This window comes from Mustela putorius, unplaced genomic scaffold (genome assembly GCF_011764305.1).
Source record: "Mustela putorius furo isolate JIRA1106 unplaced genomic scaffold, ASM1176430v1.1 tig00000551_pilon_pilon_pilon, whole genome shotgun sequence".
Lineage (NCBI taxonomy): Eukaryota > Metazoa > Chordata > Mammalia > Carnivora > Mustelidae > Mustela > Mustela putorius.
Window position 1 is genome coordinate 1,271,901 of NW_025421412.1, and position 13,039 is coordinate 1,284,939.

The window sequence follows — 13,039 nt, forward strand, 5'->3', positions numbered from 1 at the left end:
ACACATTTCCATGGTGGCGTCTTTGCTGGGCTTGTGCTCAAACGGACCCCAAGGTTTTGGGTTCCCCTTCAGCTGTGATGCTCCATTAATCCACCCAGAACACACAGACACCTGCTTCGTACAAAGTGTGGGCTCGCGCAGAGGACAGAGCATCCCCCTCAGGAGGCCACGGTGCACCCGGGTGGGCGGGCCCAAAGGACTCCTGTGACGGGGGGGGGGGGCAGGCACGGAAGCAAAGCAGCCTCACTTCCCCCAGGAATCCAGGGCTCCCAGGCCGGCCTTACAACTTCCCCTTGGTTTCTAGGAGCCCAGCTGAACTGGGAGCTGCCCTAACCCTTCCGTTAGACTTTCACTAAAATAACAGAATGTCTGGCTCAGAACATCAGAATGTCAGGCTGGAGCAGGAGGTGAGGGGAAGCAGAGAGGTGATGGAGGCTCAGACTGTTTTCTCGACCCTTTCCCTGGAGGGAGGCTTCAGACTTCACAGTGCGGCTTCCTTTGACTTAAAAGGGCTCACGAAAGATCTGCTTCTATATTGTAGACCTACAGGGATACGGCTTAGTTGTTTAAAAATGAAGAAATGAACAAAGACACAGGAGGTAAACTGAAATAGTAAGAAAGTGGATCGTGATGATCCTTATAGCAGAGAAAGTAAAATGCAAGCCCCAAAGCATTAAACAGGACAAAGGTGGGCTCTTTCCCACCCGGAGCGCTGGGGTTCACAAGGGAGAGATGGGGCTCCTGACAAGTCACACAGGAACTGTGCGTGTGCGGCGAAAGCTACAGGAAACGCAAGGACACACACACAGACACATTTACAGTGGGGGAATTTGCACACCATCCTGGGAGAAGAATCGGGGAAGAAAATCATGGGGATGCAGAGAGGGACTCGAAGAGCATGGCTGATAAGCGGACGGTGTAAACACACAGCAAGCACCCTTCCCAGCCCGGCCGTGGAGCACACACTTTCTCAAGTGTTTGCATAGCATTCGCAAAAACTGACACTACATCAGGTTGCAAAGAAAACACAAGTCAGACACAAAGCAGAACTCCGAAAAACACTTTCTGGTCACAGTATCAGAAAAACCAGAAATTTTTAACAGAAATAAAGAGAAAAGGTCCAACCACCTGCAAATTGGAAAACATTTCATTAGACAACTTTTGGGTAAAAAGGAAGTAAAAACTAAAATGTATAGAACTTCTGGGAAATTATAATAATTAAAACACTGTGTATGAGAATCTGTGGGTTATGTCTAAAGGGGCAGAGCACCGACCACTTGTTGGTAAAATGAAATAAATGACCACGCAGCTCTACGGCTGGACGAGAGGCGACAAAGTGCGCGATGACAAGAGCCTAAAGAAAGACATGTTGGTGACAAAGGCAGAAACTAATGAAGAGGGACTGGAAATACAGTGACGTAGTCCCTAGAATTCGGGAAAAAATTAATAGACAAGCTACTCGTTGACCGATTAGGAAGGAAAAGAAGAGCGTATATTTATAAAATTAGAGATGACAAGGGGGAATCGCAGTGGGAAAAAGTGATGCCTTTAAGATGATGAGATGATTTAGACATGTCCATGTCCAAATGTCCAAATACGTTCGAGGAACAGAGAAGAAACGGATCGTTCTCTGGGGAAATAAGAGTTTGCTAAAATCGCTTCTCCTGGAAGAAACAGAAGTTACTAAGAAACTACCTGAGAAAAAACACCAGAACGAGATGGTTTCACAGGGCATTTCTAAAAAATCTGAAAAGACCATCTGGTTTCAATGCTCTAAATCTCCAAAGAGATTCCAACAGGGAGGAAAAACACTTAAATTCTTTATTGTGAAGCAGGTGTAACATTGACATTTCAACCTGATAAAGACAGCACAAACAACTGCAGACTAATACTACAGATGAACTGTATCTGGGCTCAAAAATACTAAGTAAAACACTGACAAACAGAATCCAAAAAAATCAACATGAACAAGTGAGATTTATTCTATGAATGCAAGGTTGGTTCAATATTGGAAAATTCATTCATACATCATTCACGTTAATAGGCCTCAAGAAAAAACATTGAGTATTACCAAAGAATGAAAAAGAGTGTGACAAAATATTAAAAAATGGATGGATACTTTCTTTAGATGTTCTTTAGATGCATGCCTTTGTTCTAGGGCCAGAAACTTATTTATTGGCTAAATACTAGGGCTATTTTAGCTAAGATGGTGAATAAGGCATGGAAACGCACTAACTCTGATACTTGTGACCACTATCTTCGAACTATAAGCCAATGCAATTAGATAGATAAACCAATGAGATGCCTAAACATTGGTAAAGAAGAAGAAAATTCTATTTGTACATGATAATGCAGTGTATTTGGAAAACTCTATAGAAAAAATGATTAACTGAACTGAGGCAATAAAAGAATTAAATAAGGTGGTAGAACAAAAACATCAACCTACAGAAATCAACAGCATTCACACACACAAATGAAGGAGTTAAAGCTATGCAGAGACAGAGACCTTCTCACTCGTCACCCACCAGGCAGACGACGGGCCTGTCCTGAGTCTCCCCGGCACACAGGCAGGTTTGTTCCCAAGTCGCCGTTACTGTCCTTGCAAAGTCTGTGCTTACCGCCAGAAAACTGGGACTCGCCAAACCCCTCAGGACCGCCGAGCTGATAACTCTCATCAATGCTGGGTTCTTTGATGACGAACATGGAAAAAACAGGTGGACATTGTTTTGGTTACACGCTTATGAACACTTGGACCCATACTTTCTTTTAATACTTTAAGTGGAAATGCCAATATCATTCTCAAGCTTAATCTAAAAATGTGGTCTGGAAGGTTATCGCTCAGGTGTCGAGGCCGATGTCATCTGTTCGGAAGCCATATTCACTCATTCGCTGCCCCAGCCTCCCAGTTACGAGAATTTATGTCCCCAACGACATGCAAACACGTGTGCCCCAGGCCGTTCCTGGCGACTTCGTGTGTAACTGTGGAAACAACACAGGGAAGCACGTAGAAGGACTGCATGAGGGCGGGAGCCACATGCACTGGGAGTGCAAAGGGGCTACAAGACTGGACACCATCGCGGAGACGGGTGCGGAGTGGCTCTCAGCGAGCAGCGTGCAGGGAGCAGGGCAGAGGCTGGAGATTTGCGGTGAGACCTTCATCTAAGGAGGGGTGAGGACGGGAGTGCACGGTTAGCTCCTCATTTCTACCAAAGGGACTTTGGACTTGCGGGGTTGGTCTCCTGGGGATGCACGCGGTGGTGGGCAACTCGTAGCTTCTGGGATGTGCCTTTTTCTATTGCAATGACTTTTAAAACCACGCTGAGGCTCACATATTCAAATACAAATACCAAAAATCAACAGCATGAGGAGACCAGAAAACGATGCCAATAGTAGCAGCGAGCTAAGACGAGGCACAGAGAACCGGCAGGGGAAAGACCCAGTCTAGGCGACCTTGAAACTGCATTCGGCTAGCGACAAAGCACGGTTCTCCTGTCGGCAGATCTGACTTCCCGGCTGCGGGTAGCAGAGTCTGAGCCTCTAGGACGAAGCCAGGGCTTCAGTTACTGTGGGAAACGGGAGCCGTGTTTTTAGCAGAAAGTGACAAAGGAGTAGGAGGGAAGACCTGGAGGAACCCTGTGATACCTGGTGGGCTCAGGGCACCGGCTTGCGGCCCGGATTTTACGTCGAGAGAGGAGGAGGGTGACAGTTCAGTGTAACTGTGTGTGCGTGTGTGCGTGTGTGTGTGCCTGTGCATGTCCCGTGTGTGTGTGTGTGTGTGTGTGTGTGTCTGTCTGTGCGTGTGTGTGTGTGTGTCTGTGTGTGTCCCCGTGTGTGTGTCTGTGCGTGTGTGTGTGTGTGTGTCTGTGCGTGTCCCTGTGTGTGTGTGTGTGTGTGTGTGTGTGTGCGCATGTCCCCGTGTGTACACGTGTGTCTCCGTGTGCACATGCCTGTGTGTGTTGGTGCGTGTGCCTCTGTGTGTGTGCACACGTGTGTGCGTGGCCGCGTGTCTCCGTGGGGTCACTAATTTCCTGGCAGCGACGGCCATCTCCCCGTCTGCCTGTCTCCGTTTCTGAGCTCTGTTCGCTGGGAGAGGAGATCAGACTCCGGAGCCGGGGCAGCGGGAGGGCTAGAGGCCGGGAGCGCCTCAAGGGGCCAGAAAGGAGCGACGTGTTCCAGAGGAGGACGCGGCCACGGGACACAAGCGGCGAGTGGGCAGAGCCCCCAGCGCCCGTGCGGGTGAGCGGATGAGGAACGGGTGAGTACATATGGGGCTCGCCGTTCCCCGGGGCAGCAGTCCCCACAAATAAACACCGGCAGAGTGAAAGGAGCTGAGAGACGCCATTCGACAAGGTCCTGCCTCGGGGCCAGCACCACGTCCCGCAGAGCCAGTGTCCCGTGACCTACGCCGGGGACCTTTCCTCTGCGCCATCTTTAGGGTAAAGGAAAGATCTGTCGTCCCGTGGCGCCCGTCGGAGCCTCGGTAGGCTGGAAGTCATGTCAGCCACCTCGGCTGTCGGAGGGACGCTCTCCCCCACTCCCGGGGGACTCTGGCTGGGGGGAGGCACTGGCTCTCTCCACCCACCGCGCCCAGGAGGGACACTGACCTCGCTGACATGGGAGGGGTGGGAAGTGTGGCAGCCCTTCCTCCGGGCGGCCACCTGCCTGCGGGGACATTCCTGTCTTCCTCTCCAGGCCCTGCTTTGCCAGGGTCAGGGGCACGGGCAGGGGTGGGGGCTGGACAGAGAAGGGAGTTCTGCCCGCCGCGGGGAGAGCAGCCTCCCTCTCCGGCCACACTGTCACCCTCCACGACGGGGCTGTCCCCATCGGCCTCTGCCTGGCTCCGCCCACTGGGTTCTCGACGCAAGCAGGGGCTCCGGGGTTGCATTTACCATTATTGAAAATTTTGTCTTCACTGCCAAGAGACAACTGCGGGTTATCGGAGAGTCCGCGGTAACTCTGAGGCGCACCAACTTGGAAATTCTCGTCCAGGATGGGATCTGCGAGGAAGAACACGAAGAAAGAAGGAGACGAGTTGTGCTTGCGCGTCTACGGGCCTTCCGGTCCACACTGAGGCGCAGGGACTGCCGGAGGCCTGGTCAGGTTCTACTGAAAACGTGCGGGGGCAAGTTCGCGCGTGAGGGAGTCTGGCCTCGTCTGACCGCCTTGCCCTCAGCCGCGGGGCCTCGGCGGTGTCGGGCGACGCCGTGCTGGGAACTGGGGTTTACATCGAGGCACGACTTCAAGGCAGGGCGGACCTCTCCTGCTGCTGAATGTCGTTCGTGCACAGCGCGTGGGTTCGGATACCGGCTCCGTTCCGGCCGGTGTCGCCCCGACACTCGCCTTGGTTCTCAGCGAGCCGGTTCTCGGGTCCAGGTGCCTTCCGGACACCGTGAAGCTGCCCTATCTTGGCTCACTACCCGCCGGGTGGCCCTGGGCTGGTGCTTCCGACCCTAGATTCATCCCCCGTGGAACGGGGTCAGGCTCGCCGCCCACCCTCTCAGCAGGCTTAGGTCCGCGTCCGAGCGCCGGCAGGTGGGGCTCCTGTCCCGTGCGCCCCGGTGCCCGCGGTGGCTAGACCCCATTCGCAGCCCGAGCACAGACCTTCTTGTGTGTGCAGCCCAGAGCCCACCCCAACCGAGGGGCCCGTCTCTGCCGGACCAGGCCTCCCAGTCTCAGGAAGGTTCTAGAAATGGTTTGGGACAACTGTGTCTTTCTCGTTTTCATTTGTTTTTGCCCCAGAAGTAGCTGGCCTTCAAGAACGCGGAATGTTGGGATTGTGCCTTCACCCCCACGAGCCCAGGAATATACGCAGTTCTAGGTTCAAAAAAATGTATACTTGCTTTTTTCCATGAACGGTTTTGTTGGTAATGTTGATGGGGTCCTCTGCTTTCCAGCCATTGATGATTTATTTGGGTCCAGCATCTCTTGGACTAGAATTTCATCTTGGGAAAAGCACACAAAGTCATGTTAAAGCCAGAGGTACAGGACAATACGCTTTGGCTCTCTGCGGACCTAAGGCCGCCTGTGAAGCCGGGACTGGAAGCAGGGACTCGAGCAGCGCCGTGCACACGGGGTTTGGCTTTCTGCAGAACCTTGTCTGGGTGGGAGACCACTGCCTCCTCCAGCATTTCTGAAACCCGAGGACCCCCCAGATACTCTGGATGAATAAACAGGGTCCCCCAAACGCACCATGCTAGAAGCCTGGCCCTGGCTGCAGTCCTACGGCTCGCTCCCTCCGGGACAGTGTGTCCCCTCTGAGACTTTCCCCGGCCGTTCCCGTGTGAGCACGGCATCCTTCCTGATTTCTGAAGGACGCAGCATTGCTTCCTCCCTTGGCGCCTTCCTGACCTCTCCCAGGAAGCTTTTAACAAAAGAGCACCGGACTTTGTCCGACAGAGGGGCCCTGTCTCTGCTCTCACTGGACCGTGTTCCAGGCCGCTTCCTCCCGGACCCTGTTTTCTCGTCTGCAGCATGGGTCTGTGTTTATCTCCTTGGGCGAGGAGGTTCACATAAAGCAGTGTACGCGGAAAGCATTTAGCACCGTCGGGGACCATCGAAGCTAAATGCAAAGGAGAAGGGGGCAGTGGCCAGTCGCCCCAACTCTGCAGGCTGGTGGGTGCCCTGGCCAGCTGGTCCACGCACTGAGACGCGCCCCCCGGCAGGGAGACCACCTTGCCCTGGTTTGCCCAGACTTCCCTGGTTCAGTGGGCAGTTGCCACATCCCGGGAGCCCTGAGGTCAGGGCAAAGCACTCGGCTGTCCACCCTGGCTCCGGGTCATGGGGGAGACATGACTTCCGGGGCGAGAAGGCCTCAAGTGTCACTGCAGACAGAGCCTCTGACGGCAGGCATGGGGCGATGCTCTCGTGTAGCTCTGGGGCTGCTTCCCCCACAGCCTTACCTTCCTCCTCCTCCCCCCAACCCAGACCCTGCAGGGCCACGTGGGCTCTGCAGCTGGGCAGGGCGTGCGATGGGCTCTGAGCAGCACTTGGCTTCTCCAGGCAAAGACACTGGGTGCCTCTACCTGCGGCCTTCCTCCTGCCTGCCCTGGGAGTGGCTACCATTCTGGAGTTGCCGGCACGGTCTGTGACCGCACCTCATGAGCTCGGGAGATGGCCAAGGTGACCACGGGGACCTAGCTTGACGCCCCTGAGCTCCTGGGGACACAGGGGCGCCACCCCTGCATGGTGCAGGTGCCGCTCGGCTCCCCTCGCACGGCCGGGGCATTCTTCACTGTGCCCTCTCTGGTTCCTCCTGCTTCGGCCTTGAGACGACCTTGGCCACTCTTCTGGGCTAGTTATTATGCAGGAGAAGCAACGTGAAGTCCCTGGAATCATGGTGTCTAGTTAGATTATGGGTCGCAGAGAAGAGTGGGTATTCACGGGACTGTTGTTGAGCTCTTACTGTGTACCAGCAACTTTCCAGGTGCCCGGGAGTCAGGGATGGCCCAGCCCTGGCCCCTGGTCTCTGTCCTGAGCAAACCAGCCCTGTGTGAGGGGCAGGACTCCACACGTGTGACCATTCACCGCACCTTCCAGAGCACCCACCAGGGGCTGGGGTCAAGGGGGCCCAAGGCAGGGGGCACTGGCAGGGACAGGAAGCGACGGAACGTCCTACGCAGTGCTCCTGGAACCAGTCCACCTTGGGAAGGAGGCTGCGGTGGCCTCCCTGGGACATGAAATACCATCCGCCACAGACGTCCCGGGAGGTCCTCAGAGCGGCCACAGGACAAACCCCACGTGCGGGCCGTGTCTGTTCCCGGCGCCGAGAGGAGCCCGAGGGCAGCCGCCTTCACACCACTCCCCGAGCGGGCGGGAGGCAAGCCCAGCGGAAGGTTCCAACAGCCCCCAGGAACCCCACATCTAATTGTAGCAAAAACCTTCTAGGAGCCCCGGACAGGCTGTACAAGTGAGAAAACTGTCTCCGGGCCATGTCTAATTTCTTAGGGTCCCATTTTCTTTGCTGGAAAATGAGATACTGAATATACAAACGCACAATGACCAGATCTACATAAAGGTAATACCAGCCCACCAGGTCGAGAAGTCACCGCTGTGGGAAGGTGACCGCTGTCTCCAGCAGCAATCTTGGAAGTTAGGCACCCCCCACCCCCGATCCCAGGGCCACCTGCCCCTGCTGGCTGGGATGTGATCCGTCATGGCCGCTTCCCCAACTCTTGTCCTGTGTCAAGGGACCAACCAGACAAATCCCAAAGTGCTTCTCTGGCCCTCCCACGGGAACCACTTCTGGTAAGCTGTCCCGGTGTCCCCTGCCACCCTCTATGTCAGGGATCCCCCCAGGCTGTCCCTGGCGAGCGCCTATGTTCGGGACCCCCTCCCCATGACAGACATCCCCCGAGCTGCCTCTGGCCTGTGCCTCCATCAGGACCCCCCCCAAGCCATCTCCAGCCGCAACCACGTCTCGCCCCCCCCCCCCCACCAGCCATCCCTGTGACACCCCGAGCTTCCACCCACCACCGCCCCGAGTCTCTGCCCCATGCACGGGTCGGGGGCCTGCCCGAGGAGGCTCCGCGGCGCTCGCTGGTGGACCACACGAGCCTCAGGAGACATGGATGTCCGCCTCTCACGGCTTCCCGCTCTCCCCCGGGAGAGGTGTGGGGTGGAGGCGGGGTCAGGAGCCTCGCTTCCCCTTCCAGGCTTCCGTGGATGAGCCCCACAGCGTCGTCAGAAATCCCAGTGACTCTGTCCTATCTTTTCCCCAAGGTCCCCGGCTCCAGGATGGAGTGGGCACTGGTGACCCTAGTCCCGCAGGGACCGAGACGGCCAGACCCGCCGGGAAACTCAGGAGTGCTGGCCAGCCCCCCTCCTGGTCCTGGGGGTGCTTCGCTCCTGCCGGGCTGGTTCGTGGGACTCAGGGTTACCTCCCAGCTTCGGCTCAGGGCTCAGTTTCCCTAACCTGCACGTAATGTTTGAAGGGTGTCTAATGCACACCTGTGCGGGGTGGGGTCCTTCATGCCCCCGGTTCTCTCCACGCCCTGAACCACACATAGAGCAGGGGCCGGAAGGTTCCCGAGGGCATGAGAACCCCCAGAACCTTCCGATTGGGAGACGGAACTGCTTAGGTGAGCAGCCGGTGGCCCCTCCACAGTGACCTAGGACGTTCATTCATTGACTCATTCCCTCGCGTAATCTGCCCGTCTGTCTGTCTGTGTGTCTACCATCGCTCTGGCAGCCAGACAGGATTTCCCGAGCCTCTGCTATACCTGCCTTGGAAATGGGACGAAGCCCAGGGTCGTGGCAGAGGCACTGCTGGGAAGTGTCCATGTCGCCCAGTGGGTGGGCGTCTCAGTTTCTAGGCCCAGAGGGCAGCCCAGCGTCAGGCTCCCAGGCTCCTTCTCAAGAGAGGGGGTTCCCCAGTCTGCTGCCCCGAGCCCTGTGGACAGAGGCGTCCCCAGCCCCCAGCCCCCCTCAGCGCAGAGAGCTTCTCTAGGCTTCACTTTCACGAAATGTGAGACGAGCATCAGACCAGCACAGCGGGCTCCGGGGCTCCGGGGCTCCGGCCGCGTGCACACGCGCGGCTGCGTCTGGTCCGACGGAGATGTCCCCTGGCTGTGAAGAGCACAGCAGACGTTGAAGACTCTGTGATGAAACGCTGAACAGATCTCATGAGTGCTTTCATGCTGGTTACGCGTCGAAATGCTAACATCAGGTAACGTGGCTAAATTAGCTTCACCTGTTCCTTTCTTTACGGCCACTAGGAAATGCGCAGGGACCTCTATGGCTTGCGTCGAGCTTCTTTCGAGCAGCCCTGGGAGCCCCGTGGTCCCCAGCTCAGGAGGCCTTCTGGGCAGGGCTCGATTCAAATCCAGGCATTGCTAACGAGCTCCGGCAGTTCAGCCCTGCCGGCCGGTGACCTCACTTGCCGCAGTGACTTCCCAAGGTCATTCTTTGGTCCAGTGGCTTTAAATTCTATTTCTTTCTTAACTTCCTGGGAGTTTGAATCTTCACATACAAGGCTTAAGTCTGTGGGCCACGGGGACTGTGATTCTGGCCCCAAACCGAAACGCACCCTCCACCTGTGCGGGGAGCCCCCACCCCCCTCCGATACAGACCAGACGCTGATATGAGGAGACTCCTTACCAAACACTCGATGTATATCCTCCTGACTTTGTGAACGGGGTGGCATTTCAGTGATGGGACCTGGGGGGGAAATAAATACCCTGATAGTTTCACAATTCATTGAATCTGCACGGACTTCTCTCTCCGTAGTCTCAGTCTTGGGGTCCCTGCCAGCCTGCTGCTGGGGGAGAGCCCTGCCCGGGGTTCCCAGGACCGAGCTCTCCTCTGGAAAGCGGTGAACGAAGCGGCTGTGTTTGGAGGGACGAGCCCTGAGCTGGGACTCCTGCCCCCTCGGGCAGTGCTCACAGGCACCGTCGCTCAGAAGGGAACCGTCGTCCTGGCTCTAAGGATGTCGCCCTTGCCGGGGCTCCGAGGACAGCCGACCAGGAGGGACACGCGTGTCCTTTTGTGAAAAGCACACCGTTGCCTGCTCTCTGGCTCCAGCAGCAGGTGCTTGGGGAGACCCGGGGATAGGAATCTGGGGCACTGGGAGTGCGGACTGCTGTTCCCTCTGGGGTTCCCTGGTGGGGAGGGGTCCCAGACACACCGGCCACCCGCGCTCTCCCTTCGTCAGCAGAGCGAGTTGGAGGGTCTGCCTACAGGGAAGACGCGGGGTCTCGTGGGGGAGCGGCCGGGCCAGCTGCGGCTTCCATGGGATCCCTGGACCCCGACCTGCCGCCTTCCTGGCCTCACGGGCCCGAACCCGCTGCGCTGGGGACCCGGCGGTGTGCGGTGACTGATGCTCGTCTCCCCGCTGTGGCGGCACCAGCCAGGGGCTCCCTCCCACTCTTCTGGCTCAGAGCAGGGCTGCCCGGGTCCTTGTCCTCCACTTGAGGTCAAGGCCAGCCTCCCATCAGGCCTCGAGGTCGCGGCGCCTCCGGAGGGGAGAGGGCAGACCGGGGACCGCCGCAGGCCCGCTGCACGGACGGAGCGTGCACGCGGCGTCTGGAGACGCTCGGGTTCCAACAGCAAACCAGTGACGACGCTGATTTTCAAATGGGTTTAATGACGGACAATCTGCATACCAATGGACTCATCTGCGCGCGGAGGGCTCGGAACAATGCAGGAAATGTCTGTGAGAAGGTCTGCGCGGAGATGACAATCGCTTCGCAGTGTGCTGACCTTCCGCAACGCGGCAAAGCAGTGCGGTTCTCTTTGGATGAGGCATTAATGAGTCATTAAGAATGGGTCCAGCTGCGCCGGCAAGCACTTTGTTAAAAATACTCTTTTCATTTTGTGTCTGTCCCGTAATTATAAGGGAGGCTTTGTGCGCGTCAGCCAGTGAGCGTGTGCAGAAAAATATTTATGTTTTGTAATATCCGCACGGTTTCTGAAGTGCGCTGTCAACGGTGGCGGCTGGGCTGTGGCTCGCCTGTCGTCACCCGACCGGCGGTGTCTGGGCTTCGAACCCCCGGCGCCGGAGCTACCAGGATCCGCTGACCGCTCCTCCTCCCCGTTTGCACAGTGTCCATGCCGGCCAACGGGGAAGGGCTCCCCGTGGACCTCCGCGGTCGTGCTCGGTTAATTCTTTGGGGGCAAACAGGCAAACCCGGCCCGCGGCTGCCGCCCCCATCTCTCCCCGGGGTCAGGCCGAGCCACGTGGCCCACGGCAGCGGAGTCTGCGGACACGATAACCCCCAGAAGCACGAGCGGCGACAACTACCTCCGTTTTGGCCTCAAACCGTCTAACTGATGAAGAGCTTCTTTCCGGCTCATCTCCTCTCTCAGGCAAGCGTGGTGGAGAGCAGGGCCACCGACACCGGTTCCTCAAGGGTGAGGCCTGCCCGGAGCCGGCCGGACCCCGCCCAGGACGGACCCTGCGACAGGGACCCGCCTGACCTTTCCGCCCACCTGCCCGCACCGGCCTCTGGTCCCGTTTCCTCCTAGAAACTGCGAGCGCTTTCGGCCGGTCGGAGCCGGTCTCTGAGAGGCTGGTCCGCCGCCCCCCAGGGTCGTCCCCACCACTGTCCCTGCCTGCGGACTTGGGCAGCGCGAGGGCCACCGCTGGTCTGCGCTGCGTGGGGCCGCTGCGCCCCGGCTGCGAGCCAGGAGGAGGCCCAGGGCTGGCCATCATAGACGACGGAGAGACGATGGCCCTCACTGCTCTCCCGAGCGGGGGAAGGCGACGGGGGTCACCTGGGGGCTCCCCGGCCCGACGGGGAGGGGGCAGGTCTGGGAGGGGACAGGCCGGCTGCGGCTGCCGTGGGCGCTCCGTCCATCTGCACTGGGGCCCGCTCCTGGGGACGCGGGCTCGGGACCGTTGTGGGACGCTCGGCCCCACCCCCGTCACAGACCGTTCCGCACCCACGGCCGCACGAAGGACACTGTCCTTTGTAGACGCCTCGAGACTCCGTTTCCGTAAGGAATGGCAGCTGGGAGCGATCGCCTCTTCCCGGACCGCCTGCCTTCTCACCCCGGCCCGGCCTGCTGGCCCGAGCCCTCGGGTCACTGTGGACGGGGCGAGGGCGGGAGGGGGAGTGCTCTGCGGGGCTCGGGGCCAGCACCCCTGCTCCTGCTCCCAGGAGAGCAGCACCGACCCCCGCAGGACGCTCCAGGGCCCGGGTGTCCACCTCTAGGAGCTGGGGCTGGGGACCGTCCCGTCCCCTTTCCTTCTGTCTTTGGGGACCTCCGAAGAAGGTGGGTGAGGAGGCAGGTGGCCCGAGCACGGAGCTTCCTGGTGGGAAGTGGGGGGTCACAGGGCACCCCCTTCCTGCAGTCCTTTGTCCTCACGTCCTGCGAGTCGCAGTGGCCCCACGGTCCTGGCCTACTGGGCCGCAGTCACCCCCACGCAGAAGGGGCCAGGATGGAAGGACCGGAGCCAGAGGTGCGTGGGGACCTGCCCGGGGGGGGGACTGGAACCGTCCCCAGCAAGGGCCTCTGGGGTGGCGGGGACTGAATCCGGCCAGGGCAGCGGCTGCGAAGGTGGCTGCTGTTTCGTCCGCGTGTGAAGGACGCTGGAAAGTGC